The following is a 14,453-nucleotide window of genomic DNA, read 5'->3' as shown; positions in this document are numbered from 1 at the left end:
AAAGCCAGCAACAAGTCCGGGGAATTTTAGGCCCATCTCCCTTATCAATCATGACATGAAAATACTGGTCAAAATCCTTGCTAATAGGCTTAACAAATTTATCACTGGACTTTTAAACAATGACCAAGTAGGCTTCATACCGAGGAGAGAGGCTAGAGACAATACCACCAAACTAATTCAGCTTATCAACCATGCAAAGGTCTCTAACATCCCTATGATGCTCTTCTCCGCAGGTGCGGAGAAGGCCTTTGACAGGGTGGGCTGGCTTTTTCTACGACATGCAATGAGCGAGATGGGATTGCCAAGGGAATTCCTAAACATGACGATGGCCCTGTACTCTAGACCAAATGCTAGGGTGTCAGGGATTCCACACTGTTCCTTTAAGTTGCAACAACAACCTGATTGGTAGCTATGCCTTTAAATACCTACCTCTTCCTTTTACTCACTGCTTAGTAATTTTTCCTAATACAGCATAGCTGCACCTGGTTTCCTGAACCAAGCTGAAACTACTGAAGCCTCTACAACTTGTTTCTTTTTTAAAGAGAATCAAACTGCCTCTCTATAACCTGCTACAAATTTACAACCTGCTTGTTTATTTACACACCGGAGACATTGAGGCCTAGTTATCAACTTGTCTACTTACCTGCCTTCGCCGGACCAATACGCCCGCCTAAGCTCTCCTACCATCGCCGCCACGGACCTGAATAATCTCACCAAAGTTATCAATAAAGCTGTCAAAAAGCCACGCACCAAGTACGGGGCGATGAGGAGCGGACTGTGATAGTTATCACTCATTCTATCTCGCTGCTCTTCGGCTTTTTCCCATCTTTATTGCTAGCCTGTCAAAAAGCACCCACACTAAACTTCACTGTTCTACTCCCTATACCGGCGCCCCCGGAGCCCCCCGCAACTAAATAAAGTTATTAACCTCTAAACCGCTGCTCCTAGACCCCGCCGCAACTATAATAAATGTATTAACCCCTAAACCGCCGCTCCCGGAGCCCACCGCCACCTACATTATACCTAGTAACCCCTATCCTGCCCCCCTATACCGCCGCCACCTATAATAAATTTATTAACCCCTATCCTGACGATCCCGGACCCCGCTGCAACTAAATTGTTTAAACCCTAAACCGCCCCTCCCGGACCCCGCCGCCACCTATATTAAACTTATTAACCCCTAATCTGCCCCCCCTACACCGTCGCCACCTATAATACATTTATTAACCCCTATCCTGCCCCCTCTACACCGCCGCCACTATAATAAAATTATTAACCCCTAAACCTAAGTCTAACCCTAACCCTAACACCCCCCTAACTTAAATATTATTTAAATACATCTAAATATTATAACTCTTATTAACTAAATTAATCCTATTTAAAACTAAATACTTACCTTTAAAATAAACCCTAATATATCTACAATATAAATAATAATTATATTGTAGCTATCTTAGGATTTATTTTTATTTTACAGGCAAATTTCAATTTATTTTAACTAGGTACAATAGCTATTAAATAGTTATTATAAAAACTAACCTAAGTTACAATTACACCTAACACTACACTATACTTAAATAAATTATTCCTATTTAAAACTAAATACTTACCTGTAAAATAAACCCTAACATAGCTACAATGTAATTAATAATTACATTGTAGCTATTTTAGGATTTATATTTACTTTACAGGTAACTTTGTATTTATTTTAGCTAGTTAGAATAGTTATTAAATAGTTATTAACTATTTAATAACTACCTAGCTAAAAGAAATACAAAATTACCTGTAAAATAAATCCTAACCTAAGTTACAATTAAACCTAACACTACACTATCATTAAATTAATTAAATAAATTACCTACAAATAACTACATTTAAATACAATTAAATAAACTAACTAAAGTACCAAAAATAAAAAATAAACTAAGGTACAAAAAATAAAAAAAAATAAGTTACAAACATTTCAAAAATATTACAACAATTTTAAACTACTTACACCTAATCTAAGCCCCCTAATAAAATAACAAAGCCCCCCAAAATAAAAACATGCCCTACCCTATTCTACATTAAAAAGTTAACAGCTCTATTACCTTACCAGCCCTTAAAAGGGCCTTTTGCGGGCATGCCCCAAAGAAATCAGCTCTTTTGCCTGTAAAAAAAAATACAACCCCCCCCAACATTAAAACCCACCACCCACATACCCCTACTCTAACCCACCCAATCCCCCCTTAAATAAACCTAACACTACCCCCCTGAAGATCATCCTACCTTTAGCCGTCTTCAGCCAGCCGACCACCGATGGAACAGAAGAGGACATCTGCAGCGGCCGAAGTCATCATCCAAGGGGCGCTGAAGAAGTCTTCCATCCGATTGAAGTCATCATCCAAGGGACGCTGAAGAAGTCTTCCATCCAAATGAAGTCATCATCCAAGGGGCGCTGAAGAAGTCTTCCATCTGATTGAAGTCATCATCCAAGGGGCGCTGAAGAAGTCTTCCATCCGATTGAAGTAATCATACAGGCGGCGTCTTCAATCTTCATCCATCCGGAGTGGAGCGGAGCCATCTTCAGACGAGCTGATGCGGAGCCATCCTCTTCTACTGACGGACTAACGACGAATGACGGTTCCTTTAACCCTTTGAGTGCTAAGCTGAATTCTATATTTTTCTGTTTTTTACTATTTTAAAAAAACTTTTTTTTAAACTTTTTTATTTTTCCACCCAGATCCCCAAGACTTATACCATTGGAAATGTTAGGTGATTACCTTTCCAATGGTAGGTCTTGGGGGTCTGTAGCTGCTTAGATCCCTAAGATACAGGTTTCTAAGCAGCATGCTCTGAGCCGTCATTAGCACTCAAGGGGTTAAGTAATGTCATCCAAGATGGCGTCCCTCGAATTCCGATTGGCTGATAGGATTCTATCAGCCAATCGGAATTAAGGTAGGAAAAATCTGATTGGCTGATTTAATCAGCCAATCAGATTGAGCTCGCATTCTATTGGCTGTTCCGATCAGCCAATAGAATGTGAGCTCAATCTGATTGGCTGATTAAATCAGCCAATCAGATTTTTCCTACCTTAATTCCGATTGGCTGATAGAATCGGAATTCGAGGGACGCCATCTTGGATGACGTCACTTAAAGGAACCGTCATTCGTCGTTAGTCCGTCGGTAAAAGAGGATGGCTCCGTGTCGGCTCGTCTGAAGATGGCACCACTCCGTTCCGGATGGATGAAGATTGAAGACGCCGACTGGATGATGACTTCAATCGGATGGAAGACTTCTTCAGCGCCCCTTGGATGATGACTTCAATCGGATGGAAGACTTCTTCAGCGCCCCTTGTATGATGACTTCAATCGGATGGAAGACTTCTTCAGCGCCCCTTGGATGATGACTTCGGCTGCTGCGGATGTCCTCTTCTGTTCCATCGGTGATTGGCTGGCTGAAGATGGCTAAAGGTAGGATGATCTTCAGGGGGGTAGTGTTAGGTTTATTTAAGGGGGTTTGGGTTAGAGTAGGGGTATGTGGGTGGTGGGTTTTAATGTTGGTGGGTTGTATTTTTATTTTACAGCCAAAGAGCTGATTTATTTGGGGTATGCCCCGCAAAAGGCCCTTTTAAGGGATGGTAAGGTAATAGAGCTGTTAACTTTTTAATGTAGAATAGGGTAGGGCATGTTTTTATTTTGGGGGGCTTTGTTATTTTATTAGGGGGCTTAGATTAGGTGTAAGTAGCTTAAAAATGTTGTAATATTTTTGAAATGTTTGTAACTTATTTTTTTTTTATATTTTTAACTTAGTTTTTTTTATTTTTGGTACTTTAGTTAGTTTAATTGTATTTAATTGTAGTTATTTGTAGGTAATTTATTTAATTAATTTAATGATAGTGTAGTGTTAGGTTTAATTGTAACTTAGGTTAGGATTTATTTTACAGGTAATTTTGTATTTCTTTTAGCTAGATAGTTATTAAATAGTTAATAACTATTAAATAACTATTCTACCTAGTTAAAATAAATACAAAGTTACCTGTAAAATAAATATAAATACTAAAATAGCTACAATGTAATTATTAATTACATTGTAGCTATCTTAGGGTTTATTTTACAGGTATTTAGTTTTAAATAGGAATAATTTATTTAAGTATAGTGTAGTGTTAGGTGTAATTGTAACTTAGGTTAGTTTTTATTTTACAGGTAAATTTCTCTTTATTTTAACTAGGTAGCTATTAAATAGTTAATAACTATTTAATAGCTATTGTACCTAGTTAAAATAAATTGAAATTTGCCTGTAAAATAAAAATAAATCCTAAGATTGCTACAATATAATTATTATGTATATTGTAGCAATATTAGGGTTTATTTTAAAGGTAAGTATTTAGTTTTAAATAGGATAAATTTAGTTAATAAGAGTTATAATATTTAGATGTATTTAATTAATATTTAAGTTATGGGGTGTTAGGGTTAGGGTTAGACTTAGGTTTAGGGGTTAATAATTTTATTATAGTGGCGGCGGTGTAGGGGGTAATACATTTATTTAGTTGCGGCGGTGTAGGGGGGGGGGCAGATTAGGGGTGTTTAGACTCGGGGTACATGTTAGGGTGTTAGGTGTAGACAGCTCCCATAGGAATCAATGGGATGTCGGGCAGCAGCGAACATGAACTTTTGCTATGGTCAGACTCCCATTGATTCATATGGGATCCGCCATTTCCAGGGCGGCGGATTGAAAACCAGGTACGCTGGGCCGGAAAAGTGCCGAGCGTACCTGCTAGCTTTTTGATAACTAGCAAAAGAAGTCAGATTGTGCCGAACTTGTGTTCGGAACATCTGGAGTGATGTAAGAATCGATCTGTGTCGGACTGAGTCCAGCGGATCGAAGCTTACGTCACTAAATTCTACTTTTGCCGGGCTGTAGTGCTTGATAACTACAGCGAATCAGCCTCGCCACAAATACGCTGCGGAATTCCAGCATATTTGAGGTTGACGGCTTGATAACTAGGGGCCATTGTATCAGCAACACTGTGATTATTAGCCGTGACTCACGCTACTTAAACAGCTGCCTGATTTACCTCCTATCTTCCAGCTAGGAAACAATTGCCGAGTCTCAGTACTCAAAACCTCTCACCTTTGAAGTTTATCTAAGGGTAAAAAGATCCGTTAACCTGACCGGACCAGATCGACGGCTCCTCTGACTCCTCCCATCTCTGACGTCAGACTCTAACGGATCGCGGGTAAGAGTAACTTCTCTTTCTCCTTCTAACACAGCACCCGCAACCGCTCTTACCTGAACAACCGTAGGAACTCAGCACATAGAGACTTGTTCTCTGTACAGGAATCAACAGTTTTTACAGCGGCTGCAATTTACGCTACACAAGCAAACCCAGCAGCATTTCACTTCTGAACCAATCTGCAAGCAAGGTAAAATCATTTAGTTCAACGTATTTGCAGGATTGTATATATTCCTTGTAATACCACTGAGAGTAATTCAGGGCTGTATATTCCTAAAACTTAACCTCTCAAGGTTCAATTGTGTACTATTAATAGAGAGGAGCTAAGACTTTATAATATCATTTATATTTCCTTTAACCTAGGAATCTATTAATTTACCTCTGGCTTTTGGAGTGTAAACTATATAAGAAATTCTGTATATGAAGTAATATACTGAACTCATTACTACTAAATCTCACTTTATATTTACTGAATCCTTTTTTCCAATAAAGGATTTTCATATTATTCAGTGATACAAATCATACTTTTAAAGGTACAGCAGTTGAGTTCCTTATTCCTTATATAATTACTTATATAATTACTAAGCCACATAAAAAAGCAATATAATGGAACCAGCTGACCTTCCACAAATAGTCTATAACCTTTCTCAAAAGGTAGACCAACTTGCTCAAGCTGTTCATGACATTCAGGTTGTAGAAGCAATCATTAAGAACCATTATAAGAGACTCTATTGCAGTGAAAACTTCACAACAAGAAATCTCTCCAGAACCCCAGGTCTCTATGCCTGAGAATTTCTCAGGAAATAGGAAGCATTACAGGCAGTTCAAGAATTCCTGTCAACTATTATTTAACCTCAGGCCCAGAACATACCCCACTGAGAGAGTAAAAGTTTTAAGTACCATCTCTTTCCTCAGAGGGGAACCCATGACCTGGGCAGATAACCTGTGTGAGAATGACGACGCCCTGTTAGGTTCATTGGAAGATTTCTTTGCTTCATTGGATGAACTCTATCAAGACTCTGATGTGCAGATAACAGCAGAAGCCTCCATGAGAAATTTGAAGCAAGGCAAAAGGCCTGTCGAGGACTACATTATGGAGTTCAAGATGTACGCAGCTGACTCCCAATGGAACCAAGTCTCACTACGGAACCAGTTCTGTCTCGGACTAGCTGACAACCTTAAAGATGAATTGGCACGTTTTGAATTACCCAAGACGCTAGATGCCCTGATGAGATCCTCGGTTCAACTGGATCGTAGACTACGAGAACGCAGAGCAGAACGCTACTCCTCTGATATTCGTCCCAAGACTTCAAGTTATCCCCACACTCCTCACAGCTCACCCATAACCAAACCATCAACCGAACCAATGGAGATTGGTGTACTTAGAGGACCTTTAACTCCCGAAGAAAGACTATGTAGGAGAGTTAAAAGTTTATGCATGTATTGTGCTAATCCACTGCACACAGTCCAAGATTGACCATTACTTCAAAAGTCTAAAAGAAGTAAACCTACATATCTTAATACATCTATACAGACTACAAATAAATCTTCCTTCAACATTTTATCTATTTCTCTACAGTGACACCAAAAATAACTGAAGGTTGATGGCATCATCGATTCTGGGGCATATGGAAACTTCATAGATTACCACATTGTAGTTTCTAATAAAATTCCTTTGGTTTGCAAAAAGAATCCTATTTGTGTGCGTGTTATATATGGGTCCACAATACCAACAGGTCCTATTACACATCACACAGAACCGATTCTTGTCTCTTTTTCAGGTCACACAGAACTTTTATCATTCGATGTGATACTATAACCTCATTTTCCTATCATACTGGGTATTACCTGGCTTAAACTCCATAATCCACTAATTAATTGGGTTCCCTTCAACATTACCTTCCCATCCACATACTATAGAAAACAGTGTATTTCAGAATCCTTAATTCTACAGATAGACCCTCAAGAAGAAACTTTACCAAAATAATACAGTGAATACCAAGATGTATTCAATAACACAGAGGCGGAAAACCTCCCTCCTCATCGACCGTACGATTGTCCCATTGAGTTACAACCCGGGGCCAGCATCCCATATGGTCATCTCTACCCTCTGAGCCAACCTGAACTGGACTATTTAAAACAATATCTCAACGACAACCTACGGAAAGGTTTTATAAGAGCTTCAACTTCCCCTGCCGGGGCAGGGATGTTCTTTGTCCGCAACAAGGATTCAACAATTAGACCAATAATAGATTATCGTGAGCTCAACAAAAGAACCATAAAAAACAGGTATCCCCTACCGTTAATACCTGAATTAATAGAACGTCTGTCACAAGCCACCATCTACTCCAAGTTAGATCTAAGAGGAACTTACAATCTTGTGCGCATAAAGGAGGGCCACGAATGGTTAACGGCATTCAGAACCAGATATGGACTCTACGAATATTTAGTCATGCCGTTCGGATTGTGCAATGCACCCGCCACTTTTCAACATTTCATCAACTATGTATTCCGTGACCTCTTGGACATATGCCTAGTAGTATACCTGGATGATATTCTAATTTATTCAAAGAACAAAACAGAACACATACAACATGTAAGTAAAGTCCTCAACAGATTAAGAGAAAACAAATTATATGACAAATTGGAGAAATGTCTGTTTCACACCAACCAAGTTTCGTTCCTTGGCTATAACATTTCACCTCAAGGAATAGAAATGCAGAAAGAAAAAGTCGAAGCTGTAGAAAACTGGCCCAATCCGAAAAACAAAAAAGATCTCCAAAGATTTTTAGGATTTTCCAACTACTACAGGAAATTTATAAAGGATTTTTCAAAAATCGCAAAACCTCTTACACGATTAACCAGTACTTCAATTCCATTCCATTGGAATACAGATGCCATATCTTCTTTTGATACATTAAAAAAACGTTTCACCACTGCTAGCATATTGAAATTCCCTGACGCTAATTTACCTTACATCTTGGAAGTAGACTCCTCAGATTTTGCACTAGGAGCAGTACTCTCACAACAAGTAACACTAAACAGCCCCATTCATCCTGTTTCTTTTCTTTCCAAAATGATGACACCAGCAGAAAGAAATTACCCAATAGATGAAAAAGAACTTTTAGCCATTAAACAATCATTTGAACACTGGAGACATCTCCTAGAGGACACCAAATACCCCATTAAAGTTTATACTGACCACAAAAATCTCCAATATTTGCAATGCAATAAAACTCTCTCCGCAAGACAAGTCCGCTGGAGCCTCTATTTTGCTAGGTTTAATTTTAATATCATTTATAGACCAGCAAAGCCGACGCCGTCTCACGGTTACCAGAAAACCTCAAGACCTTAACAACAATTCCCCTATCATACCAACTGAACGGTTTGTTGGGTTTTCTAACCAATTTCTTACCGACATAAGGAAGTTTACAAACCAAGAACCAGATCCCCCTCATCATTCACTCATTAAGAGATCGGAGGATTACTATCATGGGGGAAAACTCTATGTTCCAAAAGGAATGAGATTACATATACTTAAGATATTCCATGACACACCCCTGGCAGGACATCCAGGAATCTTACGTACAACTGAATTGAGAAAAAGAAACTTCTGGTGGCCAAACATGTGAAATACTATACAGGATTACATCCAAACTTGTTTGATCTGTACCACCTCAAAATCAGAGAAAAAACCTCCATACGGACTGCTCATGCCTTTACCTACCCCCACTAGACCATGGCACCACTTGTCAATGGACTTTATAGTCGATTTACCCACCTCAAATTATCAAAATACCATATTTGTTGTAATTGACATCTTCTCAAAAATGGCTCACTTTATCCCATATCATAAACTTCCATCCTCCTCCGAGACTGCTCATCTTTTCATCAATAACATCATCAAGCTTCATGGAATACCTCCAATCTTAACAACTGACAGGGGTTCCTAATTCACCTCACATTTCTGGAATAACCCCTGCAAAATAACCGGCATCAATCATAGATCCACCACAGCTTTTCACCCACAGACAAATGGACAAGCAGAACGTCTTAATCAATGGTTGGAGCAATGGATGAAGTTCATTGCAATGGCAGAGTTCGCTTACAATAACTCCATAAATTCCTCGACAAAACTCACTCCTTTTTACGCAAATTATGGATATCATCCACCACTTAATATAAGCTCTCAGGAAATAACCAATTCCCCCCTCCAAAATTCCCTTCTGGACAATTTAACCTTTATCCAGAATAACATTAAAAAACCACAAACTGAACAGAAATCCTATTATGATCTCTGCAGGAGAATTCCTCCTTTGTATAAAATCGGAGACAAGGTTTGGTTATCTACCAAAAACCTGAAATTACAGATACCTAGTAAAAAGTTGGCAACTCTCTTCCTTGGACCTTTTCCTATCACACGGGTTGTGAATAACAATGCCGTAACTCTCAAACTACCTGACAGCATTAAAGTCTATCCTACTTTCCATGTGTCTCTTCTGAAACCCTATATGAACACAAGAGGGACTAATACTGTTCTACCACCAGTTCTACAGACGTTGGACCCCGATGAGTATGAAGTCCATTCAATACTCGATTCTAGATATCATTTGGGAGAACTGCAATACTTAGTCCGGTGGAAGAATTATTCCCCAGATGATGATACCTGGGAACCGGCTTCCAACTTGAGAGCCCCAAGGTTACTCTCTGCTTTCCATCGCAGGTATCCTGACCGTCCTAGGCCTAAAGCTGTGGAACAGCTCCCTTGAGGGGGGGGGGGGGGTCATGTCAGGGATTCTACACTGTTCCTTTAAGTTGCAACAACAACCTGATTGGTAGCTATGCCTTTAAATACCTACCTCTTCCTTTTACTCACTGCTTAGTAATTTTTCCTAATACAGCATAGCTGCACCTGGTTTCCTGAACCAAGCTGAAACTACTGAAGCCTCTACAACTTGTTTCTTTTTTTCAAGAGAATCAAACTGCCTCTCTATAACATGCTACAAATTTACAACCTGCTTGTTTATTTACAGACCGGAGACATTGTATCAGCAACACTGTGATTATTAGCCGTGACTCACGCTACTTAAACAGCTGCCTGATTTACCTCCTATCTTCCAGCTAGGAAACAATTGCAGAGTCTCAGTACTCAAGACCCATCTCTGACGTCAGACTCTAACGGAACGCGGGTAAGAGTAACTTCTCTTTCTCCTTCTAACACAGCACCCGCAACCGCTCTTACCTGAACAACCGAAGGAACTGAGCACATAGAGACTTGTTCTCTGTACAGGAATCAACAGTTTTTACAGCGGCTGCAATTTACACTACACAAGCAAACCCAGCAGCATTTCACTTCTGAACCAATCTGCAAGCAAGGTAAAATCATTTAGTTCAACGTATTTGCAGGATTGTATATATTCCTTGTAATACCACTGAGAGTAATTCAGGACTGTATATTCCTAAAACGTAACCTCTCAAGGTTCAATTGTGTACTATTAATAGAGAGGATCTAAGACTTTATAATATCATTTATATTTCCTTTAACCTAGGAATCTATTAATTTACCTCTGGCTTTTGGAGTGTAAACTATATAAGAAATTCTGTATATGAAGTAATATACTGAACTCATTACTGCTAAATCTCACTTTATATTTACTGAATCCTTTTTTCCAATAAAGGATTTTCATATTATTCAGTGATACAAATCATACTTTTAAAGGTACAGCAGTTGAGTTCCTTAAAGGAATTTATTCCTTATATAGGGTCAAAGTTAATGGTATGCTCTCAAAGCCATTACTGTTTGCAATCTCTATTGAAGTCCTTGCCCAAAAGATTAGACCAAACACTAAAATTTTGGGCATTACGATCGGCGACACAGAGTACAAGCAGGCATTATATGCTGATGATATCGTCTTCACATTAACAGAGGCAGAAACATCTATGCAATAATTACTGAGAGAATTGGGAGCTTATGGGGAAGTGTCTAACTTTCTTTTAAATCTTAACAAGTCGGAACTGATGAATGTCAACACTCAAAACCAACACATACAGCGACTTAAAAATGACTACCACTGTCGCGATCGCTCAGCTGATCGCTCTCTCTCTTCCTTGGTTTCTTCGGCGCTGTTGCGCTACGTTCTGTTGCCTAGCAACTTGGCTGAAGTCGTCCCTCTCCTCTGACGTCAGAATGGCTTCTTATTCCGGCGTCTTCTCTCCTCCGGTGCCTGTTTGTTTTCACTTGTTGGCTAAGTGAGTACTCTTTATATCTTTGATATTCAGAACCTGTGCTTGTTTAATTCTTAACCCTGAACCCCTATCTGACTGATTTCTTGTTGCTGGACTTTGCTTGCTGTATTACTCTTTTGGTTAACCCCTACCTGCCTGACTACACGTTGCTGGACATTGCTTGCTGGATTATTCTATTAGTTAACCCATACCTGCCTGATTACATGTTGCTGGACATTGCTTGCTGGATTATTCTATTGGTTAACCCCTACCTGCCTGATTACACGTTGCTGGACATTGCTTGCTGGATTATTCTATTGGTTAACCCCTACCTGCCTGATTACACATTGCTGGACATTGCTTGCTGGATTATTCTATTGGTTAACCCCTACCTGCCTGATTACACATTGCTGCACATTGCTTGCTTGATTACTCTATTGGTTAGCTCCTACCTGCCTGATTACACGTTGCTGGACATTGCTTGCTTGACTATTCTATTGGTTAACCCCTACCTGCCTGATTACACGTTGCTGGACATTGCTTGCTTGATTACTCTTTTGATTAACCCTATCTACACAAAGTTTCTTCTCCTGACCCTGCTGTGCCATCTTCCAGCCTATTTCTGTGAGTATATTATACTGTAGCTGTCGCAGGGTCAGATCCTGGTATATACTCACTGTGCTAGGGTGTTACTACCCTCATTCTAGCATTTGGGTCTAACTCTGGACTTTACCTATCCTGACAACCACATAGCTATAGCCAAAGACAAACTGAAATATCTGGGTATACACATTACACCATCACTGTCTGACCTGCATAAACACAACTTTATCCCCTTAAAAAAGGATATTGAGAGAGACCTATCCACTTGGAACAATAAACCCTTATCTTGGCTAGGGAGACTAGGGGTTATTAAGATGAACGTCCTTCCACGAATACTATATGTAATGCAAACTCTGCCTATTCATCTTCAGGATGATTATCTTGACCAATTACACAGACTCATTGACCAATTTATTTGGTCAGACATCAGGCCAAGGGTCCCAAGAAAAACTATGTACTTAGCGAGAGATAGGGGAGGGTTGGGTCTTCCAAACTTAAAGGCATACAGGAAAGCTATAACCCTGCAACGGATTGTTGAATGGTCACACAACGTAGACGATAAAGCATGGGTACGTCTAGACAGCCAAATTTTTCTTGTAAATAATATGGGTGCACTAGCGTGGACCCCCCTCCTGATAGACCCAAGAATATAAATAAGTATCTGATCTCCGCCAATGTCCTAACTGAATGGGACAAGGCGATAGCAACTTCTACCCATATTTCTTCTAAATATTCGCCACTAACTCCTATTATTGAAAATAAAGCCCTCCCATATTACAAATTAAGTCACCGTATCAAACATCCATATCACCTAAAAGATTGCACAATACAGTTTGCGGTAGAAAATAAACTCTTTAAAACACATACACAACTACAAGATGCTCATGAGGAGATTTTCTCCCCCTGGTTGAACAATAATCAACTCCTTCATTACATCTCCCATCATAAACACAAACAAGACCTGGGTAGAGAACTTACCATAATTGAGAAAGTGTGCATATCACCGACGACCCCCAGACATTTGATTTCCCTAATATACAAACTTACTTCTACACCGGACGCCTCAACCCTCCCGTCATATACTCTTTCCTGGGGTAAGGAGCTGGCCCAAGATATTGATTTTGAGTCTTGGAGGAAAGCTTTTTTTACTTACTAAACGCTCTTCTGTATCTGCGACCATCCAAGAAATCCACCTGAAATTTCTATGCAGGTGGTATCTCACCCCTTCAAGACTCCACAAAATATATCCCTCTTCGAATAGCTCTTGTTGGAGGGGGTGTGGTGACGAGGGTACACTTCTCCACATTTGGTGGTCATGCCCAAGGCTGCAACCATTCTGGTCGGAGGTTTTTTCCAAAATTTCAGATATCCTACAAATTGTAATTCCAAAAACTCCTGAAAGTCTTTTGTTCTGCTCTTTACCTAAAATAAAAGATAAAACCAAACTAGCCCTTCTACTGATTATGTTGACAGGAGCTAAAAAGCTCATCCCTAAGAGATGGAAATCCCTAGATGTGCCAACAGTAGGAGTGGAGACAACAGGTTTCCGGATTGCTCTTGTTGGAGAGATACCACTATCTCAAAATCCAAAAATTAGACATTCACGAATACATGCTGGCTATCTGGAATAACACAATCTAAAGAGTAGGAAAGGGAGATATGTGTTTTTTTTTCTCTCTCTCTCTTGCTCGTTCTTCTGTTACCCCTCTTTCTTTTCCCCTCCTGTAAATAACCTACCTAAAGACTGATATACTCAATATTTCATGTAAATTGAATAGATCCTTTCTAGAAAGATTGAAAATAACAAAAGTCTAGAGCCTAGTATATGAGTTCTAGAAAGACTGATTATATAAGAAAAAAAAGTAAAACTGTAACTATTTTAAGAAGGTCTCATTGATGTTAAGGGTGAGACCTTCCAATGATTTACTCTGATGTAACAAAGCATTGGCTGTTATGATGTATGGAAATTGTGTTGCATATAATGTGATTATGCTTTTTTTTTTTACTACATTTATTGTATTGTTTTGTTTACATCAATAAAGCTTTATAAAAAAAAAACAAAAAAACAAAAACAAAGCCTTAATAAAATTATATCTTTCTAAGAAATATGAATTAACAAATGTGTTCTATTAAACATTTTATTAATACTGCTATCATGGGAGGTAGATTCCTTTTACTCACAAGCTTGAAGAATAAGAGGGAACCTTCTATTCACAATCTCATTAATTTACTGCAAAGGCAAGCAATAATAGAACAATTCAATGTTAACCTATATACTGGGAAGAATGTTAAGAAATACTATAGAAAATTGATTAATCTAATCAAGACCTATGAGAATAATATTCAAGCTCAATTCCTTGCCCCTTATCAAACATTAAATAGGTTAAGTACCTTTTACAGGGAAATAGTA

This window comes from Bombina bombina, chromosome 3 (assembly GCF_027579735.1).
Source record: "Bombina bombina isolate aBomBom1 chromosome 3, aBomBom1.pri, whole genome shotgun sequence".
Taxonomy (NCBI): domain Eukaryota; kingdom Metazoa; phylum Chordata; class Amphibia; order Anura; family Bombinatoridae; genus Bombina; species Bombina bombina.
Note: the sequence above shows the minus strand (reverse complement) of the source record.